A 26,390-nucleotide genomic window follows, 5' to 3' on the forward strand; every position below is an offset into this window, starting at 1 on the left:
TATCATTGTAGGGTGCTTTTTAAAAAACCTGCAGCACTTACGGCACACGAGAGTTTATTATCGATCCCAGCGTTCTCATTATTGATCCCCGTTTTCCCCATTTACAAATAGTCCCCAGATTTCTGGTTGCTTTACTAAAATCCCAATAAATAAGGCCAAGTGCCTCTTCGTCAGAAGACCATGGTTATTTTATCTAAGACAGGTGCCAGGCTATTTTAGCACGGTGTAACTTAGATTTCATGGGCACTTTGTGCTCGGGGTTTCCACGCTTTTTATGTTCTGGTTCAGTTCTCCAGCGTTGTCTGCCATTGAGAGCTGAGTTTTCCCCATCCTCTGTCCTGGGCGATATTCTGCCTGGAGTTCTCCATGATTCCAGAGGGACACTGGAAACATGGGATGTCTGTGGTTACAGGAGAACTTGAGACGCACTTTCAGACGCGGCTGTGGGATGTCAGAGCTCATCCTCCCTTCACCCCTATGCTCCCTTCACTCAGCAGCAGCATCTCCATTCAGCCTGGGGGCTTGACCCTGACTATCTCCAATCTCCAGCGTGTTCTCCTCACTTCCCACATGTGCTTCTTATTCACTTTCTCTATTCAGGATGTAAATGGCAGATGGTTTTTCTTTTTTGGTTTCAAGGTCTTCTCATCGGGAGCTTTTCACCCATTCAGCCTCTCAAACTAGTTCGCTTAATTACCTCAACTTTTTGAAACTGGAAACCTTGCAGACCTGCTTTTATTTTGCTTAAACTGAGTCAATTTGTGGAAAACAGGCTTGAATTGAGTGATCACAAGTGGCTTTTATTACAGAATCCTCGCTATTTGCCAAAAGTCTCCCGCAGAATCACCTCTCGTTTGCTCAGTGCCTGTTTTGTTCCGAGGTCTGTTGGCTCTTACATCCCGGACTTACAGGGCCCCACTGTTGGTATTTGTTCTTCCTTCTATATCTGGAATTTAAGACTCCCTTATCAGCCAGTTCCTCGGAGTATTTCTTTTTCTCTCTAGCCATTTTTAAAGCTCTCTGCACACATCCAAACCCGATGGTGGGGTCTCCAGTGGACCTCTAGCACAATCCCAGCAGACAGCCTTTTACAGCCTTTTCCCAAAGTGACTGTAGTCCAGAACGATCATTTTATGCCTGCTATCGCTTTGGATTTTTAGCAAACACAGATGATTCACTCAGCTCACAGAAAGAGCCATGGAACAATGTCCCAAAAGATGATTTAAATGGAATTTTGGGAGTGGATTTGGGGTGACCATGGGTAGCGTGCAGGCTGAAGGTCTGACTTTGGTGGGGGGCTTTAAGGGTGGGTGTTTTCCCCAGCCACCTGCAGACATGTTTCCCAGCTCCCTTTACTACAGGATGATGATAATTTCTAACAGATTGTTTTCCTGACAAGGAAGAATTATCCCTGGTTTACATTTTGGGAGTTGGACCCGGGGAGAAATGGAACAGCTGGCTTAAACACACAGGTCTGTGTGAGCAGAGCCTGTGCTCCCCCAATTGTTTCAAGGACTCTCAGCAATCTGGCAGCTTGTCAAGGCTCCTCAAATTGTGTGGACTCGAGGGTGAGCTGAAGTGCTGGAGCACTGCAGCTTCGAATCTGGGGCAACAAAGCACATGCTGAAAATGATGCTTTTGTACTTCACCCAACTGCTTGGTTTGTAGTCACTTTTAATTAAGTTTAGGCAGTGCTGAGTGCTTAATTAAAAAAAAGAAAGTTCTTTTGGCAGACAAGAGTGTAATGCCCAAGCTATGCCACAGTTACAATATGTAGGTGTTGGGGGTTATGTTATAGACAAGCAAAACAGTTGTTTCTTTTTAACTTCTGTTTAAATACAGTTGAAATGATGGAATATTTAGTAGAGCAGAATAAGCTGATGCCTGCCAGCTTTTTCATACCAGTGGTTACCAGATGTGTCTGCTTTTAGAACCCCACCATCTGTTCCAGGGTGGAGTTTGGGGCTAGTCTAGGTATTTGGATGTGTCTTCTTCCTTGGGTATCTCTGGACAACTTCAAAGCCTCTGTGCTGAGATGAAGGGGAAGCATGGTTAGCTGTAATACTCCAGGAATTCAAGGGAATTTTCCAGAAATGCAGCTGATTCCCTAGCGCAGCAGGGTTTGGAAGGGGAAGGAGCCTTGAGGACAGAGGCAGCGCTGGTATTTTGTGCCGTTGCTCAGCCATTGCCAAGATCCAGTTGGAGTTTTGCTTGGCTGTCACCAGGCAGGGCTGCTGCTTCCTGCTTTGGACTCTTTCGTAAGAGTCCATGGAATTTCCAGGAGTATTGCAATATGGAAGCTTCTTAATGGGATTAAAAAAATTATTTCTGTAGATCAGTTCTATTTAGATATATTTTAGATAATTTCTTTTGACGCTGGATTGGTGTAGAATTACTGTGAGCTGTTACAGAGCAAGGGGAGGGAAACCTGCTCTACCTTTACCCTCTCCCACCATGTCCAGCTCCCCCAAAGCCAGGAGTGACCCATCACACTGAAATTAATGTTTGGTCATTTTGGGGATGGGGAAAAACATGTTTTGATCAACAAACTACTTGTGAAAAATACTCACCTAGTACTGGTAACAGCCTTTGGTTGACAATGATCTGGGAAGGAGGGAAAGTTACACGTGTCTGTATCCATCCAGAATCTCATGGTTTATTTGTCACCACTGTCTTCATCTCTCAGAATTGCTGATGAAATAGGAAGATGAGCCTTTTAGAAAGCTTCTTGTGTGAAGAAAAGATCTCAGAGTGGTTATGAATGGTTTTATAAACTAAGCATTGTGGTAATGGGGTCAGAACAAGATTTTTAAGGTCCCTTCCAACCCATACCACTATGTGATTCTGTGATAATACAGTCATTTAATTAATTAATCTAGAATGTTTGTCCCTCATCAAGCATGTGGTAGTATAATTTGACATACTCGGAGTGTGAGCTGTAATATTCCACCCCAAACAAAAGCTTCTAACTCCATTTCTTGCCCAATGATTCTTCTATTACAAAGCCAGATGAAATAAAACCAGTAACTGTGCCCTCATTAAGGGAACAGGCATTTCTTTTCCTCATCCCATTTAAGCACCAGGCAGTGTCCTCCAGCTTCTTGCCAAAAGCTTCCACTACTTTTATAAGCTTATTTTCTTTTGCTATCAGGAGCTGGTTCCTCTGTGCAGGATGTTGACAGTTCATTGTGTTTGCTCTTTGGATCCCAGCTGGGGCTGCACCGGGTCCAAAGCAGAATTAGGATTTGGGAGGGAAGGGTCTGTGTGTCCATTCCTGTGCTGACTTTTCCTTTCCTGCTCCTGCCAGGAGATACCTCTCCTGGGTGTTTCATTTCGTGTTCCAGCGCTTGCCATACTTTATGGCCAGCAGTGGGGTGCATTGTCACAATACTCCTCGTGCCCGTGGGTCTTCAAAGGGCTTTATTTAACTGTACTGAGATGCCTTTACCTACCACTGAATTGCAGCTACTTAAGCTGCAAAGCCTGGCAGCTGCTCCAACAGCAGGAGCACGACCAGGCCACTGCTTTTATGTCATAAAGTAAGGGAAGAAAAAAAAAAAATTCCACATCCATTGAAAAACTGCAGGGAAAATGTAAATTGTCAGAATATAATTACCTAAACTGGAGTTTGGCCAGCATTCCAGATTAACATTTCCTCTCGTGAAGCCGTGGGATACCTGATGGCCAAAAGCAGTCGGAGTCTCAGCAGGATTAAAAACTGAGCTTTGCTGTGTAGCTGTTCCATAGTGGCTGAGAGATGTAGATAATCTATTTAGCACCTACAGCACCCTGGGGCTAGAAAGTGGCTGAATCCTATGAAATCCAATAGGAGTGTCTGAGGTTAGGAGTGCGGTCTGAAAACATTCCGTGGAACTTGTAAAATCCGCAGATGGTCCGACCTTGGTACCGTCTGCTGTGGAGAGGAGGAGAATGAGATTAAAAAAGATGTACCACAAAGATTGCAGCAGGGAAAAGATGGACGCTCAGGGTCCTCCCCACCATCCTTGTTCCATGTTTTTCTGAGGTTTATTTCAGGCCATGGAAGTGTGCCATGGAAATGTGCATTAGCTGGCTCTGAAACTCCTTAATACCTGCTTGCAGTGACTCAGTGTAATTTTGAGCAGTTTGGAGACACCGGGATGCAAGCCATGCTTAGGGGGAAGTGGGATGAGGAAGAGGGAATGTGGTGGGGGTAAGGAAAAGAGGGGAAGTGGGGACCATTTACATGGAGAGGACACAAAGGTGTGATGGCATTCACTGTGCTCAGCTGCAGCTGCCAAGTGTAGAGTAACTTGAAAGGTAATAAATGTAAGGCCTGAAGTGATACAGAGGTGTCTACAGAAGTCATTTTGGGAGCAGAATCCCACACTGGTTTGGGTTGGAAGGGACCTTAAAGCTCCTCCAGTGCCACCCCCTGCCACGGGCAGGGACACCTTCCACCATCCCAGGTTGCTCCAAGCTCCATCTCCAACCTGGCCTTGGACATTTCTAGGGATGGGACAGCCACAGCTTCTCTGGGAATTCTATTCCAGGGCCTCACCACCCTCACAAGGAAGAATTTCTTCCTAAAGGTTGAACAGAAGGCCAAAATCTAAACTGTGGATGCTTTTTAGGTGGCCTTGCTTTACATTTGCACATTTCCCTACAGTAGGATTAGTGTTTTTAGTCCTCCACCCTGTCAGCTTCAACTCAAGGTCACCATGAAGTTTCCAAGTCTCTAACAGGGTTGGCAGTGTGAATTGAGTCTGCTCCTTTGGGAAAACAGGTTTGGAAACTGATAGGAATGAAAGGCTTTTCCTTGTCAGGAAAGTGTCGAGCAACTTTATCAGCAACTTATTTTTTCATTTAAATAATTATTAATCATAGGTTATAGACCCTGCCCTTTAGGATCCATTTCTGATGTGAAAAGTTTATGTGTATATGAGAAATAAAAGCCCGGATGGCAGAAAAGGTGGGAAATGAGGGTATTTGAATACAGTAATTTTTATTTTGGGATAAGCAGAAGGCAGCAGAGCAGTGGATTTTTCACTTGGTAGAAGGGAAGCTAAAAACGCCTCTTTAAAACCAATTCCTGTAAGAAGAAGGGGAAACGCAAAGAGAAGGGGATTAAATCTGGAGGTGTCTCTGTCAGTATAATCTATAATAGCCTTGATAGTGCTTCCTGAAAGGGAGACTTGCCAGACTGGCTACTGATCCTGACAGCTTCTTTTCTTCTGGGGGCTGGGAGAAGAATTGTTCTCCTGAGTTGTCCCTGAAGTGATTCTCCACTGGTGTTTCCTCCTTGGTGAGGACCTGAAGGGAATGATTGTCCCCTGTTTCTTCCTGCAGAGCTCCAAGTAGATCAGGCTGGAATATAAAACCCCGAGCCGTGGCACAGTGGGAACAGATGTGTGTGGTAGAACAACGTGGGTGTGTTCAGTGATTTGAATGTTAATTTAGCCTTTATACTGTGCCATAGTCATAGTATTTTTAAAATTTTTGCCCTGATAAAATATAAAAAGCATTGTTTCTCCGAGCCTTTGAACCTGCAGTACCTATTCCTGCCCTTCTGTACAGCACGTTCCCTGCAGCGAGATTGGATTTTGTATTGTTTATCAAAGGGCAGACTTGTGCCCCCGCCTCACCCCTCACTGGTTTTTCATCTCAGAATAAAAGTTAGTTTCTCCTTGCATTCTTTACACATGTGTAAATGACTGTTAAAAAGTGCAGAGTGATGGAAAAGTGGTTTTTCACCACTTTGAAGTGCTCATGTTTTATTAAAGCTGAGATTCCTGAAGCTTTTTGGCCAGAAACACACCACCCTCTTTACTTCTGGAGGTAAACCCCCATTTCTTCCTGTGAAAAACCCTCTAATTCCTCCAAAGTTGTCATATTGTGTGTTTGGGTGTGGGATTTGATTGCCATAGCTACAAATGCCTTTCATGGAGCTCCTAATATATAAAATTAGAATGCATAAACAGAGGACTGGACCTATGCAACCTGGTTTCGTTGTGAGAAGATGCTGGCACTGTTACACTTGCCTTTCCCCTCCTCTATTTTTTCATTGCTTTCCCCCCCCCTATTTTTTCATTGCTTTCCCCCCCCCTCTTTTGCTTCAGTTACCATCTGTTGCATGCTATGTTTGGTACTTGCTTTTTTCTACATGGCTCCTCTGACTTCACAGCATTTAACCGCTGATGCTATTCACACCAACCCTGCAGCGTGGATCTGGATGTTATTTTGTAACAAACTCCAAACCACAGTGGTGTTTTAGTGCCTGCTGATCAGTTTCCCACAATACAAATGTTTCCCTAACCTCTTTTGCCAGGAGGCACCTGGACGTCTCTCAGCGGGTCAGTGGCAACCATTGCATCCACATCACTATAGGGCGGAGGCGTGATGGAGCTCCATGGGGGCATCCTCATGAGGCTCTTGGGGGATACACAGCACTGCACGGACTGTTTGAGTGCCAGGGGAACACTCTGACACGGTTTTAGGGGGACACACAGGGCTGCTTTCCCACAGGGCCGGACTGCGGCTGTCCCTTCGAGGCAGTATCGGACACTGCCAACATGGCGACCCCTCCGTGAGGGCAGCGGAGGGTGTGAGGGACGGGGGGCGCGCGCCTGCCTTTTAGGCGGGAAAACGCGGCCGGGCGCGGTGCGCATGCGTAGTGCGGAGGGCCGAGCTGGGGGGAAGCTTCGGCTGTTCCCGGCAAGTTCCGGAGGCGAGAGTCTCGTTGCTACTCCCCGCCCTCAATCCTTCGGGTATCTCCGCCCCCGCTTCGTCTATCTCCGCCCCCGCTTCGGGTATCGCCGCCTCTCTTCGTCAAGTTCCGCCGCCACTTCGGCAACTTCCGCCGGTTCGGTCGGAAATGGCCGAAGACGTGCGAGACCCAGCGGTTTAAGGGGAGAAGACCGGCCGGCTTCTCGGAATAAACCAACTGTGTCCGGCCCGTGGGGGGGGGAGCAGGGGAGGGCGGACGGAGCGGGAAGACGAGGCAGCGGCTATGGCTCCCCCCCCAGCCACTCGCGGCTCCGCCGGGAGGGCGAAGTGAGGGCGCCGAGAGGTAGGAGCGGACCGTACCACGCATGGGGAGAGGGGGAGGAAGGTGGGAGAGCGGTAACACCCCCCCGGAACCCCCCCCGCGGCAGCCCGTGGGGCCGGGTAAGGCGGGAATGGTACAGTCCGGGGGAAGCCCCCTGGAGCGGTGGGGTGGGGGGCGGGGGGGCTCGGCTGGGGCGTCCCTGAGGGGCTGGAGGGGAGCGCGGGGTCCCTGATGGCCGGGGGAGCTGTGAGCGGGGGTCCCCAAAGGCTGGGGGGCTGTGAGCGGGGTCACCAAAGGCTGGGGGGGCTGTGAGTGGGGGTCTCTCAGGGCTGGAGGGGAGCGCGGGGTCCCTGATGGCCGGGGGAGCTGTGAGCGGGGGTCCCCAAAGGCTGGGGGGCTGTGAGCGGGTCCCCAAGGCTGGGGGGGGCTGTGAGTGGGGGTCTCTCAGGGCTGGAGGGGAGCGCGGGGTCCCTGAGGGCGGGAGGAGCTCTGAGCGGGGGTCCCTCAGGGCTTGGGGGGCTGTGAGCGGGGGTCCCTCATGGCTTGGGGGGGCTGTGAGCGGGGGTCCCTCAGGGTCGGGGGGGCTGTGAGCAAGGATCCTTCAGGGCTCGGGGCACAGTGGGGAGAGGTTCCTGAGAGTCGGGGATAGAGGTTTGTGAGGGGGTCTCTCAGGGCGTGGGGGGAATGGTGTGGGAGCTCCCTCAGGGCTTGGGGGGCTGTGAGTGGGGGTCCCTCAGGGTTGGGGGCACGGTGCAGGCTCTCCCTCAGGGCTCGGGGTTCCTTCAGGGCTGGTGGCACGGTGGGGAGAGGTTCCTGAGAGCTGTGAGGGAGTCCCTCGGGGATAGAGGTTTGTGAGGGGGTCCCTCAGGGCTGGGGAGAGCTGTGAGTGGGGGTCCCTCAGGGTTGGGGGCACGGTGCAGGCGCTCCCTCAGGGCTCGGGGTTCCTTCAGGGCTGGGGAAGCTGTGAGCGAGGATCCTTCAGGGCTGGAGAGGTTCCTGAGAGCTGTGAGGGGTCCCTCAGGAATAGAGGTTTGTGAGGGGGTCCCTCAGGGCTGGGAAGAGCTGTGAGTGGGGGTCCTTCAGGGCTGGGGGCACGGTGGGGAGAGGTTCCTGAGAGCTGTGAGGGGGTCCCTCGGGAATAGAGGTTTGTGAGGGGGTCCCTCAGGGCTTGGGGGGCTGTGAGTGGGGGTCCCTCAGGGCTTGGGGGGCTGTGAGTGGGGGTCCCTCAGGGCTGGGGGCACGGTGGAGAGAGGTTCCTGAGAGCTGTGAGGGGTCCCTCAGGTATAGAGGTTTGTGAGGGGGTCCCTCAGGGCTTGGGGGACTGTGAGTGTGGGTCCCTCAGGGCTGGGGGCACGGTAGAGAGAGGTTTCTGAGAGCTGTGAGGGAGTCCCTCGGGGGTAGAGGTTTGTGAGGGGGTCTCTCAGGGCTTGGGGGTTCCTTCAGGGCTGGGGAAGCTGTGAGGAGAGCCCCTTGCCTCCCAGTGTGAGAAGCACTTTGGGGATCTCACACTGACATGGGGGACCCCCACAAGGCTGGGAGAGCCCCTCAGGGCTGGTGGGCTGTGAGAGTCCCTCACAGCATGAGGGGCATGGTGGGGGTCTCACAGAATGAGGGACACTGTGGAGGGGTCCCCACAAGCCTGGGGACCCTCGTGGGAGGAGGGCTGTGGTGGCAGAGGGTGCCCAGGTGCTGCTGATGGGCTCCAGCCTTCCTGCCTGTCCTCCCTCCTGCATCCAGCAAGGATCCCGAGACCTTCTTGTCCCGCCTGAGGATCCCCAGCGTTTCAGGGACTGTCACAGCCACCCTGGCCATTGCAGCCCCATTTCTCCCACACTGAGGCAGTGCCTGAGTTTTGCTCCCTGTGGCTCTTTCTGGGGTTCTGCCTTGTGAGCTGGTGAGGACAGCAAGGACGAGGCTGCCCTCGCTCTGGGCTTCTTACCGTGGCTGGTATCGTGCTCCTGTGAGTTATTTGCTAAAGTTGAGGTTCATGTTACTCTTTTTTTCGCAGCTGTTTTCCCCACATGAGGTCCCTTCCTGCTCAAGAAACATCAGGGTCTTTACCAAAAATTTTACCTGTGTGGTGATAATAACTTAATGCTGACAGGCTACGCTGGTCCAAACCCAAACAATTTGGAGCCAGAAGGGGCTAGAAATGGATCAAATGTTATTAAGGATTCACAGAGATGCTGAGAAGCACTTTAGATAAGCTGTTCTGTTGCTGTGTGCGTGTGAAAATCCAAACATTGACCAGTTTCTGACCTCTTGTTGCTTTTGAGTCTGATAGGCTGCGTGTGTTGATACAGTGATACGATAACTTTAAAGTGCCTGGGTTTCTTGTGCTGCCAGCCTCACATGTGTGTGGAGAAGATTAAGTAACTTTGTTTCCTGAGAGGAGTGTCACATGGAGGTGATTATCTTCGATATTTCTGTTCTCATGGAGAAATCTATGATATCCGAGATAGTAACATCTTGGAACGTGGGCTGGCAGGTTTTATCAAGTACTGAGTAATCTTAAACTCGATTCCATGCAGAAATAGCATCAGAAATGAACCACGGTCTGATTGTGTGATGATGGGGAGAGAGATTCGCCTCCCCCCTGACAAATCCCTCAACTTCACCTCCCATCTGAGAGCCCAGTTGTTATCATGCAGTGTTATCTGTTCCCACTCAGGCCTTTGGGATCCCTCTGCTTTTCCATTTCTCATTCCAGAAATGGAAGTTTGCATGGGTTCAGCTCGGTGTTCAGGGATTCTGGAGCTGGGGTAATTGCCTGCCTTCATTCAGCAAAATTTTTCTGGCAGCTTAGCTGGTACAGACAGATCTTGAACTTCTTGATGTCGTGTTGTAGAAGGGAAATCCAGAGCAGTTTTCTGGAATTCTCTGATTTTTCAAGTGGGGACTGTTAGCTCTCGTGTTTGTTTACACGTGAGGATGGATTTTGGCAGTAGCCAAGTCAGAGCAAAAGCAGCGAATGCTGGGAATAAGTAAAACATGATTGTTGAATTGCCTTCATTTAGGCTGGGTCTCAACAGCACAATTGGAGGGTTGTTTGTGTGCTGTTCAAATGGGTTAGGAAAGATCATGATCATCATCATCTTCCCATGAATATTTGTGGATCTCTGGGACTGTTCAGCTGATGAGTTGGGTGTTGTTGATGCATTCCCAAGTTTTGTTTGCTTATGGGGAGCCGTAGCTCTTCCTGAGCTTGCTTCCTGTGACTATTAATTCTTGAAATGCCAAGACACCTTCAGCTTAAGTTTTTGGTTTATCTCTGTCCTTCTGGCTGTGTATGTATTGTTGTTTTTCCCTTCCAGTCTCTGTTGCCTGATTTTTTCCCTCCTTACTCTTTGACTCCTGTCGCTTCTCCCAGTTGCCTGTTTTCCCAGGGCATTCCTCCTGCTGCCCACAGTAATGTTTTCACCAGGCTGGGAACTGCAGCTAAGCACAGATGTTACCTGTTTGATGCCAAGATCTTGGCGGCCCTTTGTGAATTGGTTTCTGGTCCAGAGACAATTTTTCTGCTTTGGAGACCCCACAGGAACAGTGAACTGGAAGGGACCTCATGGTCATTGGCTCCTGTCTCATCACCAGAGATTTTTCCTGCAATCTGTGCTAAATACCTTTATTTTCTGAGAAGGAGCAGACTGAACATTTTGAAGCAGCTCCTAACTCTGGGATTTTAACTCGGGGTGGAGTATTTGGTGTTAGTCCTAATGAGCAAAACCCCCAACAGCAGAGTTTTCTTCTCGGAGAACGCCTGAAAGTGCTGTTCACTGGAGCTTGTCCTGCTTGAGTTTGGCTCTTGCAGCTCAGCACATGCAAATGGTGGTGGTGGAGGCTGCTGAGAAGAGGTGCAAAGCCAGTTTGAGGTTTTGGGGTTTGTTTAGGAAGGATAAAGGCAGAAGCGTGTGCAGCTCCGTGGCTTGCAGCTCATCGATCCCCGGGCTGCCTGGGCGTAGGAAGCCTGGCCCACCAGGTCAATTGATGTTATTACAGCACTTGCAGGGCCAGTTTTGAAGTGCAAATTGAAATCCCTTTCTGTGAAGTCATTGCTGTTTGTTAATTGATGCCTGTTACCGGCAAAAGCAGTTTAGAGGTCTGACTAATCCACCTCGGATGAAAGAGGGCAGGTTTAGGTTAGATTTTAGGAAAGAATTCTTTGCTGGGAGGGTGGTGAGGCCCTGGCACAGCTGCCCAGAGAAGCTGTGGCTGCCCCTGGATCCCTGGAAGTGTCCAAGGCCAGGCTGGACAGGGCTTGGAGCAATCTGGGATGGTGGAAATGTCCCTGCCCATGGCAGGGGGGAATGGGATGGGCTTTAAGGTCATTTCCCACCCAAACCATTCTGGGATTTGATGATCTGTCCCTGCTAATTGGTGGTAAATGGATAATGGTTTCTCAGGGCTATGTTGACATAACCAATAACACGATCTGTTCCTCAAGGGTAAAATTGAGTGAAATACAGAAAATTGAGAATAATAAATCAATCAAATCAATGCTGTATGGGTTTTTTTTTTTGAGTAGGACAGAACCCTAAACCTCCAAACCAGCAGTTAATCTGTAGGCAGTAATGGACATAAGGACTGTTTTAATGCACATATTCTTAATGAGTCTCAGAATTTCTGCTCTTACACTCAGCTTCTTAAATGACTGGAATCTTGTTGCCTGGAGTCAGGTTTGTGTTTTCTCTGCTATCCTCTGCCCTCCCCTTTCCCTGTGAATTAAGAAAATGTACCACTTTTCTAATCCAAATGTCTGCCTGTGATATCAGAAAGTGAGGTTAAGCCATGGATTCTAAGAAACAAGTTTCTTCTAATGGGAAATGTTAAGAACATTTCCCACTGCAGAAGTAACATTTTTATTCCCCTGCTTTGCACAGTGCCCAGCTGCTTGGCCTTTTACCTGTCTTGTCTCATAAAATGCTTTATTTTATGGTTCAAAATATTTCCAGGTTTCTTCTCATCTGACTTTAATCTTAGGGACAGTGACAGTGCAGGCAGCCTGAGGTTTGTTTTCCTTCCTTTTGTGTTTTGGTACCAGCGTTGCCTGAAGTGTGGGTTCCAACATCTGCCTCTGGATGAGCTGTTTTCCTGTTCAGTGTAACAAAGTCATCTCAAATCTGTGCCGGAATATTTGGCACCGACGGATTCATCTGGAAGTGAGTTCTGTTTGTTTAAAGGCCACAGTGCCACAGAGCAGGAAGTGCGTTGCTCTGCTCATGCATTGCCTTCCTCAGGGAACACTTTTTGACAGGTTGGGTACTTTGCAAATCCAGGCAAAGAGATGATGAATTCATGTTTGGATGCTTAATGTGAAGATTGGCTTCTCTGATTATAAAAACAATATAATTAAAACCATCCTACATCCTCCATTACACTGTCCCATCAACACATCTCCATTTCCAACATGAAGAGAAGCTTGCCTTTCCCCCATCCCACATGGGGATGTTGTCCAGAGGAGGGCAACAAGGCTGGTGAGGGGCTTGGAACACAAGTCCTTGAGGAATGTTTGAAGGAGCTGGGGTTGTTTAGCCTGGAGAAGAGGAGGCTCAGAGGTGACCTTATTGCTCTTTTTGTAGACAGGTGGGGTTGGTCTCTTCCACCGAGCAGCAGCTGACAGAACAAGAGGACACAGCCTGAAGCTATATCAAGGAAGGTACAGGTTGGATACTAGGAAAAAAAATTTCACTGAAAGGATAATAAAGTACTGGAATTGTCTTCCCAGGGAGGTGGCAGAACCACAATCTCTGGATGTGTTTAAAAAAAGACTGGACATGGCACTCGGTGCTATGGTCTAGTTGAGGTGTTAGGGCATAGGTTGGACTTGATGATCTTAGAGGTCTCTTCCCACCTCATTATTCTGTGATTCTGTGATATGCAGCCCACCTTCTGGGCCCGGGTTGGATGGGATTGAGCACGTCACTGAACGTGGGAAAGGCTTTTTTGTCTTTCCCACCCGTGATCCAGTGCCTCCGCATCGTACGGGGCTGGGATTCGTACACATCTCTTAGTGCTGCTATTCCGGGCACGAGGAAGTCATTATGCTGCAGGTCTGCTCTGCGTAGGCACTTAGTGGGAAGTGATGTGTTCTGGATTGTGTTGGTGGGGAGTGGAGGATATGCTGGGGAGTGCTGCTGACACGCAGATGATGCCTGGAAAAGGTTGGCGTGGAAGCGTTGGAGCTTGTGATGAGAAGAAGCTGCCAAACAAGTGGGGAGCCTCGGAGTTGGGAGCAGAGCCTAAATATATAGAGCAGTGCTGTGAGCCTCTCTCTGCGGGGTCTGGAAAGTCTAAGCAGAGCAGTCCTGAATTCCCTGCCAGAGCCTTTCTGTCTGCAGGGAAACTTGTGAGGGTCTGCAAGTAAAATAGGTTGGAAACCTTTGATAGAAGTGTAGTAGTGACATCAAAGCTGTGATGTGTGACCAGAAGGTGGGCAGAAGTCGGGACAGTATGATCTTATCTTCCTCATTTAGAGATAATTTGTTGATCATGTGATACAGAAGCCCATTGACTCCCAAAACTGCTTTGTACATCTAATAATACATGTCAGGGAATAGGTTAGCATCGTTCTCAGATAATTAATAAAGATAGCACTTCCACAGCAAATAGGAAGGAAAAAAACCAACCCGTGCATTGTTTAGCTAAGATATTTCTTTCCTCAGGCATCTCTCCTGGGAAGACCTTGGTGCTTGTACATGAATCTGCCGCCTACCTTGTGTACCATCATTTTAATGTGGGCATTGAGGAGGAGCCAGCTATGGGAAAAGCAGCCAGAGATGGATGCCTTGGAAAGGTGCCACTAATTACTGTGGCATCTGACAATTAGCTGTTCAGCTTTTCCTTGCAGAGTTCCCAACTGTGCATCCCGAAACAAAAACAAGGACCTGGAGAAAGGGGAGAGCCGTCCTTGTACTGATTTTGTGGGGTTGTTAAAAGCCAGAGGTGGAGCTGATTCTGACGTGGTTCCCTTCCAGCAGAGCAGGTCAGATTTGATGGATCCAGAAACATTTTGGGTATTTTTGCTGCTGGGCTCTGTCGTAGTCTGCAAACTTAAACTCCTTACCTTTAAAACAAGTTTGAGGCTGCCATTCTTCACGGGCAAAGCTGTAAATTAGTAACGTCTTCAAAGTGTCATTGTTGATGTGAATCTGAGAATTTTTAACAAAAATCAAAATGTAATAAAAAGAGATTCAAAGAAATCCTGCAGTCGGTTTCTTGCATTTGCCTCCAGGGTCTTCTGACTCTGTTTTCACTTTGTGGCAATGATGAATAGCAGCAAGCCTTTTGCCGGTGTCTCAAGGGTGTAGTTAGTTAGGAGCAACGATTGAGCTGGAGCTGGCAGGAATCTCAAGGTTTTTGTACACAGGCTGATCTCCCTCCATCCCTCAGGGATCAGACCTGCTTTTTCTCTGGAAGTGACTTTTACGTTGTTGGGACAATGATGGTTTTGATTAGAAAGGCCAAGCTACAGAATTATTTCTCCCTTATCAAACGAGATATTGGGGAAGATGTTTTGGCGTGCACTGAGTGTTTCGCTGAGCTTGTGTTTCAGGTGACATTGCTCAGGTGGCAATGCCAGGAGCATCTCCGTGGGTAGTTTATACCAGCATGACCCCGGCTTTGCTCTGACTTGTGTCTCTGTGTAATTCCATTGCCTTGGAAGGAGTGACCCGGAATCTGCAGGCGGATCTGGCGCCTGTTTCCGTGTGCGTCTCTGATCTCTGCTGCGTGCGCCGACACGCGAGCCTTGGCTCCAGCAGCGCTCCCTGGGACAGAAAGTGGCAGCTGTTTGACAAATGCAGTGGAGCAAGTGTTATAAAAGGACCAAAGTGAATTTCCTCTCCTCAAAACTGATTAAAGCAGGAGCAGTATTGGGAATGCTTCTTGTGAGCTCGGTGTTGTGTGCAGGGGAGTCTGGCTTGGACACTTTGCTGTCCCTGTACCTATTCTTAGCCTGTTTACCAAAAGCTGTTGTATGTGCATCAAGAGATCTCCCTGTTCAGGCTGTTTATGTGGAGTCTTTTGAGGAGAGAGGGGATTATATCCAAGCTTTTCTGTCACCTCCTCCTCCTCCTGCTCAGGATATACAGGTTAAGGTTTCCATAGTATCTGAGTGTATGGCAGAGTGTCTGTGAGGCAGGGAAGTGCTGCCTGCTGCTTGTTGGCCCTGACCTTCGAATCTGAGATTTGTGACATGGGTGAACTGATTTCACAGCCTGCTGCTAGAAGGGGTGGCCTTGGTCCCTCTCCCTCTCTCAGCTCTGCAGTCCCTGTCTTTCTGATGATGCCTCAGTGAAGTGATTCAATTTGAAAATCCAACAGCAAACTGCTGGAGGGATTTTTGGTAGGAGATGGCAGAACCTACCTTAGTGGTATGGAGCACAAGGCAAGGGCTGGTTTCATGCTGGAGTGTCCATGGAGGGGGATCAGAGAATAGTTTAGATTGGAAAAGCACTTGGAGATCATGGAGTCCAACCATCCTCCAGCACTGCCAAGGCCACCGCTACCCCTTATCCCCAAGTGCCACCTCCACTGGGCATTTAAATCCCTCCAGGGATGGAGACTCCACCCCTGCCCTGGGCAGCTGTGCCAGGGCTGGACAGCCCTTTAAGTGAAGAAATTGCTCCTGTTACCCAACCTTAGCCTCCCCTGGCACAGCTTGAGGCTGTTCCTCCCATCCTATCCCTGTTCCTGGGAGCAGAGCCAGATCCCACCTGGCTGCCTCATCCTATCAGGGAATTCCAGAGTGGGAAAAGTTCCCTCAGAGCCTTCTCTTCACCAGGCTGAGCTCCTTTTCCTGCTCCCTCAGCTGCTCCTGGTGCCCCAGCTCGGTTCCCTACCCTGGACACGCTCCAGCCCCTCAATGTCCTTCTTGTCCCAGAAGTGTCCCCAGCGCTGGAGGTGTCCCAGCAGAGGGGACAGCACTGCCCTGGCCCTGCTGCCACCCCAGAGCTGGGACAAGCCAGGTGCCACTGGCCCCTTTGGGCACTCCTGAGCTCATGGCCACCTGCCTGTGGGCCACCTCCCCCAGGTCCTTTTGCACCCAGCAGCTTTCCAGCCCCTTCCCCTGGCAGTCGTGGGGGTGGCTGAGTTTGGGCAGGTGAGAAATGGGCAGTGGGACGGTGTCAGGGAGCTGCCCCAGCGCCCTTTTATCTTCCCTGCAGCCCCAGGGTGTGCTCAGGACCAGGGAGGGAGATTTAATGAGGCACAGAGACTCTGAACACGCTGAATGGACAAGAACAGTTGGCTGTTGTAAATGACTATGAAGGTCACCAGAATCAGATGCTCATTTTTCAGCTCCTCGTTGCTGCTGGGTGCAGCAGAGCTTTGTGCTGACACAGGCAGTTCCTGTCAATGGGGCTACAGTGGCACTGAGAGAAGAAAATGCCACGTTTTGAAGGTTCTTGGTAGTGAGGCAACTAGAAGAATGTGTATTGGGTACAGATTTGTCAGACTTTGGGGCTTCTTTTTACTGCCTTTTTATTCTGGTGTCTCCTTGCTATGAATTCTGCTATTCTGTTTTGAGAAGTGAAATTACTGATCTCCCTTACTTCCTGTCCAGTGGGGAGGAATGTCTTCATCCTGGCCCAAGCTGAGCTGCAGATGAGACCTGTTTTGGGAACAGTTATGCAAAAGCAGAGGAAAAAGAAACAAACAGTTCTCAATTATCTTTGAAATGCAGTTTTAATGGTTTCTTGGTAATTCATGCAATTATTTAATCGGCTGCACGATCCCTGGGATTATTATTCTTTCCAGGTAATAACTGGAGCGGTAAAGATATCTTGTAAAGTGAAAAAAAAAATTGGCATATGTTGTTTGCAGTACTGTGTTTTAGTAATTGTTTGAAATGACCTTTTGGAATCTCAGAAAATTTGTTTGCTTGACTTTCTCCCAGATCAGCTCCTGGCAATCTCGATATAGAGCAAAATTGAGTTGTTTTCAGGTTTTTTTAATTACATTCTGACAGTAAAGCCTGTTTTTCTGCTTTTTCTTTTTTTAAAGGTTAAGCTCGATTTGACAGGACTTAAATGAAGTTTTTGAAACTTTTTGGTGTGGTTGTTTGCCTGAATTTTTTTAAGTCGGAATTGCTTATCCTGGATATTATTACAAAATATTTATTTATTTATTTATTTAAGGAGAAAATTCTTGCTGTATTTTTGAATGTCTAGAGATGTGATGATGAAAGGTCTGTGGGTTTTTTGTCAATTTTATTTGTGGGTTTGCTTTGGTTTTGGGTTTTTTGTTTGGTTTTTTGTATTTTCAGCTTTAGAAGTTGTAATGTGATGAGATCACAGAACCTTGCCAGGTTTAGGGAAAGAAAAAAAAGATTATTATATTTTTTTTACAAAGTTTTAGCAGAGCTTTTGTGAAATCTGGTTCCTCAGTGCTACTGGGTTGTGGTCAGAGCCCACTGTGGGATTGGTTTGTAGGAAAATGTCCAATATCTGAGGGCGTTGCTCCACACCAACTCTGTGTGAAACCTGTTTCCATGGATGAGACCAATCGGTCCTCCTTTTTCCCTTTGGAAAATTCTGGCTTTTTCCCCCACTTTTAAATCCAACAACCCTCAGAGAGCGAAGGGTCAGAAAAACACCTTGTGTGAAATCTCTCAGCATTCAATTTTTCACAGGAGAGCCCATTGCTCTTTGTGTTTTCTGGAGCTGCACTTGTTGAGGCTGTGAGAGCCTGGTCATCCAAAAACACCAAAGAAAATTCAGTGAGAGCTGTGCCAAGGAGCAGGTGCTGTGAAATTCAGCTTCTGCTTCTGCCAGCTTTGGAGAAAATTGCACCGATGGAGATCAGCGTCTCTCAAGGGAAAATTAAATCTCCAAAATGAGTGTCCGAGCTGGAAGAAGACAACAGATGGCAGAAATATGTCCAGTAGCTCAGTTTGGAGTTTCCCTTCCTGTCAGGCTGATCCCCCAAGGCAGCGTGGTGTCCCCAGGGACTGAAACCTGGGGTTGTTTCCACAGGGGACAGAAATGACAGGAAGAATCAAATGGGACCCAGCCACAATGATCTGCAGCTGAGTGATTGCAGCCTCCTCATCAGGCTGATTTTGCACATCCCGACTTGGAAAAGTAGGTTTTTCATCCTTGGATCTGAATAGACAAACCTGAGGGGCTCCACGTTTCCTCCTAAATTCCAGATAAGATCTTTTACTGTTTGAACTTGCAAAGCAGTTTAGGTGTGTGCTTCCCTGCTCGCAGCGTTCCTGCAAAGAGCTTGATCCACCCCTTCATTTAGTTGATTCTGTTTGGAATGAACAACGTTCCTCAAGCTGTGAATACAATAATGGTTTAGCTTAAAAAAAAAAAAGAGAAAAAACCTCCCCTGCAAACAGATGATGTAATGCCCAAGCTCCAAGTTTCAGCAGTAGCTAATTTGCCAGGGGATAGACCAGGGTGAAATCTGTCAGGCTTCCCAATTTCCCACATTCACCAGAGCTTTGTTCTCTTTGCTTTCAAATGCAGGGTACGTTGGTGTGTCCACACTGTGTGGTTTCCTTCAGCTTCTGCAGCCAAAGAGTTTGTCCAGGGGCAAGAGAAAATGTTGCCATAAACCTTGATATGCATCTTTTTGGTTTTAAGTTTGACTTTGTGACTGAATTAAAATCCCGAGCCGTCCCTTTGATGAGCTGCAGCACGGGGTTATTTATTATTGTCTCTTTGCAGGCACGTTCCTTTGGCCAAACAAGATTCACTCCCTGCGAGGTCCCCGGGGCACTGCTGGGTGGGAGACTGCTTGTTCTGCAGCTGGTTTGGGCTGCCTGGGGATTATTTACTTGATGTTTGGACTCTCCTCTCCCAGCCAGTTTTGTACAAAACAAGGAACACTTAGTTTTCACACATAAAAAAAAAGAAAAAATTAAATTAGGAGTTTTCTCTGCTGGTGGCAGCTCTGGTCTGTGGAGTGCTTGGTGTCTGGGCTGGTTGGGGAAGAGGGAGGTTTGGATCCACACTCCCCCTCCTCCTGCCTGGGATGCTTTGTTTATTGAAATTCTTCTCTGACCTCTTCCTTTAATCCTCAATTTTGGCACCGTTTCCCAGGGCTCGTGGTGTAAGCGCAGGACTTTGCCAGCCAGCAGGATGAACCAGGGCACACAACAGGGTTAGAGACATCCAGGATCTGCCTGTGCTGGTGGAGGAGGGAAGATGTCACACCAGAAACTGAAATGACAGTTAAAGGAATTGCTTCCATCTTCCCTGTCTTTTTCTATCAAAAAGCAAAAAGTGCCCATCTTCGAACTTGGAGCAGCTTCATCTTAAAAGCTGCCCCAGTCTGGGGTGGTGAGGCTGTTTTTGGGGGTGTCATTACCCAGCCTGGCATGTGGGGTGGCTTCAGCAGTTTTTCTGCCTGTGAGCAGTGCTGGCAGAAAGCTCTGAGGGCTCCTTTGCTGACGCTGCTGGAGCTGTTGCTCTGGAAAAGAGCACTTGGGGAGAGCTCACATCTGTGAGAGCCAGCGCTGACTCACAGCACCCAGATCTGCTGGGATGTGCTGCCTTCAAACAGCTGCATTCCCGAATCTCACAAAAACTGTGTGAGGGGTGGGAAGCTGAGGGGCCCTCCTGCAGCTGATGGTTTATTTTTTATCATGGTTTAAAACTCAGAGTAGTGGGCCGCTTGCAGGTTATGGTGGAGTTGTGCTTGATCTGTTCTGTTTATTATGATTTTATTCCCCACACTCCGCTTGCTGGTTTGACTCCTTCCTCTTTGGCATTGTTTTCACATAAATCCTTTTGCTCAGAATTTCCCTGCTCCCTGCCAGCTGTGGAGCAGCTGGGAAGATACCAGAAAACACGGAGGGCTGCTCAGAGGGGCACAGCTCGGCCGTGGAGCCTGGGCTTAGCTGGAGCTCCTTGGATGGGCTGCACCAGCCCATCTCCAGCAGCGGTGGGGATGTGCTGAGGAGCTGTGGGCTGCAGACAAGGAGCCTTTTGTTTGCTTGCCTTAGCAACCCTGCCTCTCTGAAAGCTGAGATGTTCTCACTCCCGCAGTGCTATTCCCTGTTCCCCTTCCCGGGAATGCTGCTTGTTTCTTGGGGGCTGATCTCAGCAAACTGGTCTTTCTATCCCTAATCCCCCCCTTTATTTCTTTTTTATTTTTTTTTTTTTTTTTGGATGAGAGGAGGTCTCCATCCAAAAGAAGTCTGGTTGTCTGGTGGTTTTTGTTTTTTTCCCCAAGCAGCAAGTCCTGCTGACTCTTATCTCTGCTGTATCTGTTCTGGTGGGCACGACGTGCTGAATTTAAATAAACTGTAGTCTTTGCTAAATATCTGTCAAATATTGACTTAGTCTGTAGGGTGAGCTGACTAAGCTGAAATTAATGGTGTAATTCCAGCTTGTTTGGCACAGGTGTGGAGGCAGCTTCATTGCAGATGGTAGAGGAAATTAAGATCTTACCTTGACTTCAGCTCTAGGGGAGGAAAGAAAAGCCTTGGGCTCATATGGCAGTAAGGAAAGACTTGGTGGAGACAGGGAGGGGGAGTGTTTGTAAAGATATTGAGGGTGATAAAAACTCTTCCCAGTGAGTGAGGTCATAAGACAAAAATTGAGGTGGTGTTGTTCACTTGTTAATGTGTGCTATTACAGATGTCATGAAATGATCTTCTACATTCTGGTCCCTTGCCATACCCCTGGGATAATTTTTCTAAATCTACTGAAAATGAGATCCAAAAAAAAAAAAAAAGAGACAATCTGGCTGGTTGAGGTTTTGGCACAGATCAACAGCCTCAGTGCTGGTATTTGCTGGTTCTGTGTGTTCATCTCTGCAGGTGAACAACTCCACGTGTTCCTGAGGTGCTGCTGCAAAATGACAAAGCCCTGACACCTCCAAGCAGGCAAAGAAATGGAGATGCAAGGAGGTGTCTGAAGGGATCCAAGTGATCCAAAAGAGATGGTGGCAGAGCTGGAGCTAAACCACACAGCTTCCCTCGTGTTTCAGAGCCTGTCCTTCAAACTCCTGGGAAAACTGCAGGTTTTTGAGGTTATTTTTGAAAGGTTTGCTGCTGGCATAAGTGAATCTTGGAATTCAAAACAATAAAGATGCAGCTTTGGGGCCAGTCCTGCTCGAGCGACTGCAGGGATCTCAGGGCTGGTACAGTGAATCTGATGGAAGTTTTTGTGAAAGGAGAGCTCATGAGTTGGTTTGGTTTTTTTTTCAACACCTTTTAACTCTTTGCTGCAGGTAGTAAGATCTCCATTGTAGCTTTCAGTTTTATGGGAGCTTTGTGCCTCCAATCGATTGGTTCCTGGCTGATCTTCAACAGCCCAAAGAGCAAATGTAATGCAGCAAATTCATTATATGCTAAAATATTTATTGTGTTACTGTAAAGGTCACCGATAGCAGCAGAAGCTGGGTAAGATACAGTCCTGAATCTTTCCAAAGATGGTATCTGTCACCACTCTCTTTTGAGAGCAGTGTCCCAAAAAGTACCTGGAATAACTTGGACCTTGTGTAGGTTAATAAATGACTCTTGTGCTGCCTCTGAAAGTGAGCAGCTGTATTTAATTTTGTCATGTGCACTCCACAGGCAGATGTGGAGGGCAGAGCAAGAAAGGAATCTTAGTTTAACCTTGTGTCTTTTTGCTTGATTTAAGTAATTTCCAGAGTTGTATAATAAAATCTCCACATCTGATTTGTATTCTGGTTGTAGTAATCTGGAATTGTCAGTGATGCCCAAGGGCGTTTTTGCTCCTACCTGTGTAGAAGTGAATAGTTTCCTACCATCACCTGGAAAGGCAGCAATGAAAAGGTTTCCTGGCAGTGAGGTGGGCTGTGACTTCCCTTTCCCTGAACCACAGGATGAAATACAAATGGATTTGGGGCTGGGAGGAACCTCTCAAACCCTTTCCACAGGTGTGTGACCGTTCCCCACTGCAGGGTGGTGTGGGATCCATTACTGACCTATTTGCTGATACTTTTAGCATCTGCCTGGGATTATTCAGCCAGCTGATCCCAGTTCCATGCTATAGTGGTGTCTCTTTAAGCACGGGTTAGATGATTGGGTACTGATTTTGGAGTCTGGCCTTGCAAATACAGCTTGTTAATTGAAGCTGAGCTCGCTGGCAAAGCTGCCTTTTAAAGTTCTGCTGTCTGTGCTCCCCACAATATTCCAGCCTCTCTGCTTTCCCATTGCCTGCAGCTCCTCTGCCAAGCAGTGGCTGCTGGCCTGCACATTTGTCACCTGTGGCCACTCCTCTGGCTGTGAGGGGCTCTTTGCTCATCACACCGAGAGTTTTCCTAATTGGAAGTGAGCGCTGAAGGGGCTGCGTTCATTGCTCAAGCTCTTTGCCTGATGTGCGTTTCAGGCAGCTGCAGTGCGCTTCAACAACTTCGTCTGTCACGATCAGACAGAGCTCTAGATAATCTAGCAAATCTCTTGATTATGAGGGTGGAAAATAATATGCTTTGATTTACAGATGTTGCTGCACAAAAAGTGCTTCTGTGAATTCTCTGAATGGCGGTATCTGGGTACTTTTGGCATCCTCAGTCTTTGAGTGCATCCATTTTCTGAACATATCCTGAATTCTGCACGGTTCTTTGGACATAGACATGGACAGCTGTTTTACACACAAGCAGACAATTAATTATTTTTCAGTAGCCAAGTTCAGGGTCAAGGGGCCTTGAAGTTTACAGTAAAAAAGACAAAGGATGGTGGAGGCTGTTGCCTTATGGCTGGTTATAGCCAGGTTGTGAACAGCAAGGAGGACAAAGCATATTTTTATTTATTAATCCTCAAAACACCTTTTCCTTTCCTCCAGGAAGTTGTAGACAAACTTGAAAGCATTTTCTACAGTCCCTACCACGCTGAGCAGGATTTCTGATGCAGCAAGCACAGAGGTCACCTCTGGTGCCAGAGGTTGTGCAGCTGTGGAGGAGCTGCACCAGCAGCAGGAGCGTTGCAGGTGTTTCTGAAGGGGTTTGAAGTGTTTTCTCCTTTTGGGCACACCAGCTCTCTTGGTTATGGACTGCCTGACAGATCTGCAGAAGATTAGGAAGTGTTTTCACAACCCCTGGAGGCTGTGGTAAGCTGGAAGAAAGAGCTCCTGTGGTCTCTCCTGGCTGTGTGGCAGAGCAGTTTGGGAAGTGCTCAGATTAAATCTGAGCTTGGTTCTTGTTTGCGGGGTTTAGTTGTAATCTTGGTTTGCTGTGCAGCCTCACTGCGCTTTCAGTGGGACAGGGAAGAGGAGAGATGTTGGGAGGATAGAAATACTCTTGTTTTGGTTGGAAGAGCTCCTGAATTTATGGTGTCTGAAGGTGAGGACAGCATTTGTGGGGGAGACATTTAGGTTGGGACTTTTTTCTATAGATCTGGTTGGTGATTAAGGTATTTCATTTTTTTCCCCTCCTTTCTCGAGGTCTGCTTTATAACCAGCAGAGAAAAACACCCCTTTGTGTAGCACCGTTCATCTTGTCCTGAGCAGATCTTGAACTAATCTGATTTTCCGTGCCCCAGCAGTGCCTGCTGCTCATGCTGGCTGCAGAGAGAGCCGGTCCAGCTGGTTCAGGTGTGCTGGCAATCTCTTGTGACCAGCATTACTGAGTGAAACTGGCCAAACTTGGCTGCTGCGTGGGTTTGTATGAGCTCCTCAGAGCTGCAACTTCCTCCTGCTTGGAAGAAAGAAGAGGTGATGTGGCCACTGGATCTGATTGTACCCCGGGGTGGCAGGTATGAGGTTTGAAGAGTATCCCTGGACATTTTAGTGAGAGGCATTTTGGAGTGGTTCAGATATCAATGAAAAAAGCTGAAGGGCTTTGTTTCACTCTCCTGACCCTGGGAATATTGGCCAGTTTATCAGCTGGGATCCATCTGCAGGGAAAGGTGCAGCTGGATGGGATGATGTCCTGGTAGCAAAGGAGGGAATGAGACAGTGCGTGGCTCCTTTTCCCCGTGATTTTTGTATCTCTGATCAGATGTGCCGTGGTGGAGGAAATCTCACTGAAAACGACCACAGAGCTTTCTGTTTTAACTCCCTAACTTGAGCCTGGATCATACAAAGCAAACCTTCCGAGCCTGTGAAGGGGTTTTTGTGGAGGAATAAAGCTCATTGTCAGCTGCCGGTGTTCAGACCCTTGGGAAATTGTGACCATTGTCTGGGCTATTATTGCTTAATAAAAGCTTTGCATTTCCTCATTCAGGGCCTTGAAAATCTGGTTCTGTGCTTTTAAAAATAACTCAGCGTGAGCCACAATTGGGAGCATTCACAGAGGAAATTCTTCAGCCATTTAAAACAAAGTGAGGGGAGGGGAAAAAAAGCTCTCCTTAAAGTGCTTTTATTTATCCGTGAAGAGTGAGTGTGTCCCAGCCTGCTTCTGCTATCGGGATGGAGCACAGAGGCTCTGCTCCTGCTTCCAGCCTTCCAGGATTTTGGGTCCAGTGCTATCCCAGCTGGGGAACCCGGGCTGGGCACAGATGAATCCTCTTGGGATGTTGGACTTCTTGTGGATGAGCACCTCTGGACAGGTGGGACCCACAGCCACTGGTGGGGTTAATCCTCTTTGTGCTTGATGCAAAAAAGGCAAGGAAATGATTTTCTTCCTGTTTGTACCAGAGGTCACACAAACCAGAAAAGGTCATTTCGGGTAAAATGAAATGTGGCTGAAGGATGTGCAGGATTTTGGGCACCCACTCTGCATGCTCTGTGGGGAAGGGGCAGAGGAGAGGGTGCTGTGGGCTCTGAGGTGTTCATCACCCCAAAATCGGCTTCCCTGTAGTTTTTGCTCTCCTGATTTGTGCTGGGAAATTATTACCCAGCACAGAAACCCTGAACTATTTTGTGGAACTGCTTTGGAGGCTTGTTTCTTTCCCTCTGTGTGTTCTTGGGTTTATTTTCCTTCTGGTGTGGAAGTAATTATGTTACTTGTTTCTTAAGTTCTGGCTCCGACTAAGAGGAGGAATGTACACAGGTTTTTTTTATGTTGTGGTGGTATTTTTCTTTTTTTTCCCAGTGTAGTTTCTGCTGTTAAAATATTCCGGACAGGAGCTGCTGCCCACGTAGAGCACAGAAATGTGTGTTTAGTGGTTGCAAGACATGCTTGCTCTGGGTGTGCTTCCTTGTTTTGTTCAGTGCCAGTCTCTGCCCGCATGATTGGCCATCATTTATCATCGCCATCAAGCTGGGGAGATATAATTTACATTAGTAATTAGTGCTTTGTGCCGGCCAGAATTGGCTCTACTGGTACGTTTTCTCTTTTGAGCTGTGTGCCAGGATAGAGACCAGGGTTGCCAAAGACACTTGGTGGTGAAGAAGCTGATAGCTGAGATATTGTCTGGGTTTTTATTTGTGATTGGAAATGAATTAACAGCAGAAAATGCCTCTTCCATGCCTCAGTTTCTCCACCAAAAAATGAGCGCTGCATGATTTGCCTGAGCGTGTTCATCAGCAGGAATTAATCTGCTCCCTCTTTCTGTCTCCTGCACAGGGGATGTGTGGGGACAAGACACAGCCCTGCAGTAGCTGAATTCTGTCACACCGTTGTGTAGTTCGGCGTTACTTGAAATTTTATAGGTCATGTGGACCCTTAAAATGATTTCCATGCCTATGTTTGGAGATCTGCTGTGCCCACTTTCGTTTATATCCGCATGAATGAGCCAGGGCCATATGTTAAGGATATAACTGCTTTTAATTTATTATTTTTTTAATCTGCTGGTGTCTAAATACATCTAATAAAAATGCAGAGTGGGGCTCTTTAATGAGGCGTAAGTCAATCCTGGCCCTCTTTTTTAATAAGACAAAACCACCTCACACACTGGCTTCTTTTTGTGTGGACTTCTGCTTTGCATTTCTACACATTCATCATAGCATGAAGCCTCTGACAAAAGGAAATAAGAATAGACTGTTTAAGAGACCGTTTTGCTGTGCATAAACCTGAACCTTTGCAAAGGAAAAAAATCCTGGGCTTGCGAGTGAAGTCATGGGCTGTGCATGAGGCTGTGTGATGACAGAAAGGAGAAATAAAAATTACAGTGCTGAGTAAGTTTAGTGTAGTTGTGAATTGTACAGCAAAGAACAGAAGCTCTTAGGAAGGGAAACATTTCCAGTTTTGCTCCTTGCCTTTGCAAAATCACAAAATTCGAGTGATGGTTGGAAGTTTTTTGCCACCAAAACTTAATTTTGCTGGCACTCAACTTGCTGGCTGAGGCAGTGGTCAAGGCTGTGAGCAGCAGCATTTGGGTGGAGGCTGGGGATGTGTGGCTGACTCTGATTTTGCTGCTCACGGGGGTCCTGTGGCTGTGGTTTGACAGCTGAAGTCGGAGCAGGGCTGTGAAATCAGACTCTGCTCACACGTGGTTGTGGCTGGGTGTGAAATCCTCAGTGGTTCTGGCAGGTCCAGAGTGAGGAAAAAAAGGAGATGTGCTTGG

At 47.9% G+C, this 26,390-nt stretch overlaps 1 protein-coding gene across 7 annotated transcripts in view; it reads left to right on the forward strand.

The window, feature by feature from the left end:
• Positions 1 to 26,390, forward strand: part of EXTL3 (exostosin like glycosyltransferase 3) — a 138,233-nt gene that overhangs the window by 12,882 nt on the left and 98,961 nt on the right. For 2 of the 7 annotated variants that reach the window (XM_030269869.4, XM_030269864.4), the window contains exon 1: positions 6,776 to 7,048. The exons of 3 other annotated variants lie outside the window; for them this stretch is intronic. The gene's annotated coding sequence lies outside the window, so the exon portion shown is untranslated. Of the gene's footprint in view, positions 1 to 6,739; positions 7,049 to 26,390 lie in introns of those variants that run through there. 2 more of the 7 variants (XM_072926252.1, XM_030269868.4) reach the window with 2 other exon arrangements.

This window comes from Taeniopygia guttata, chromosome 3, assembly GCF_048771995.1.
Source record: "Taeniopygia guttata chromosome 3, bTaeGut7.mat, whole genome shotgun sequence".
Classification (NCBI taxonomy): Eukaryota; Metazoa; Chordata; class Aves; order Passeriformes; family Estrildidae; genus Taeniopygia; species Taeniopygia guttata.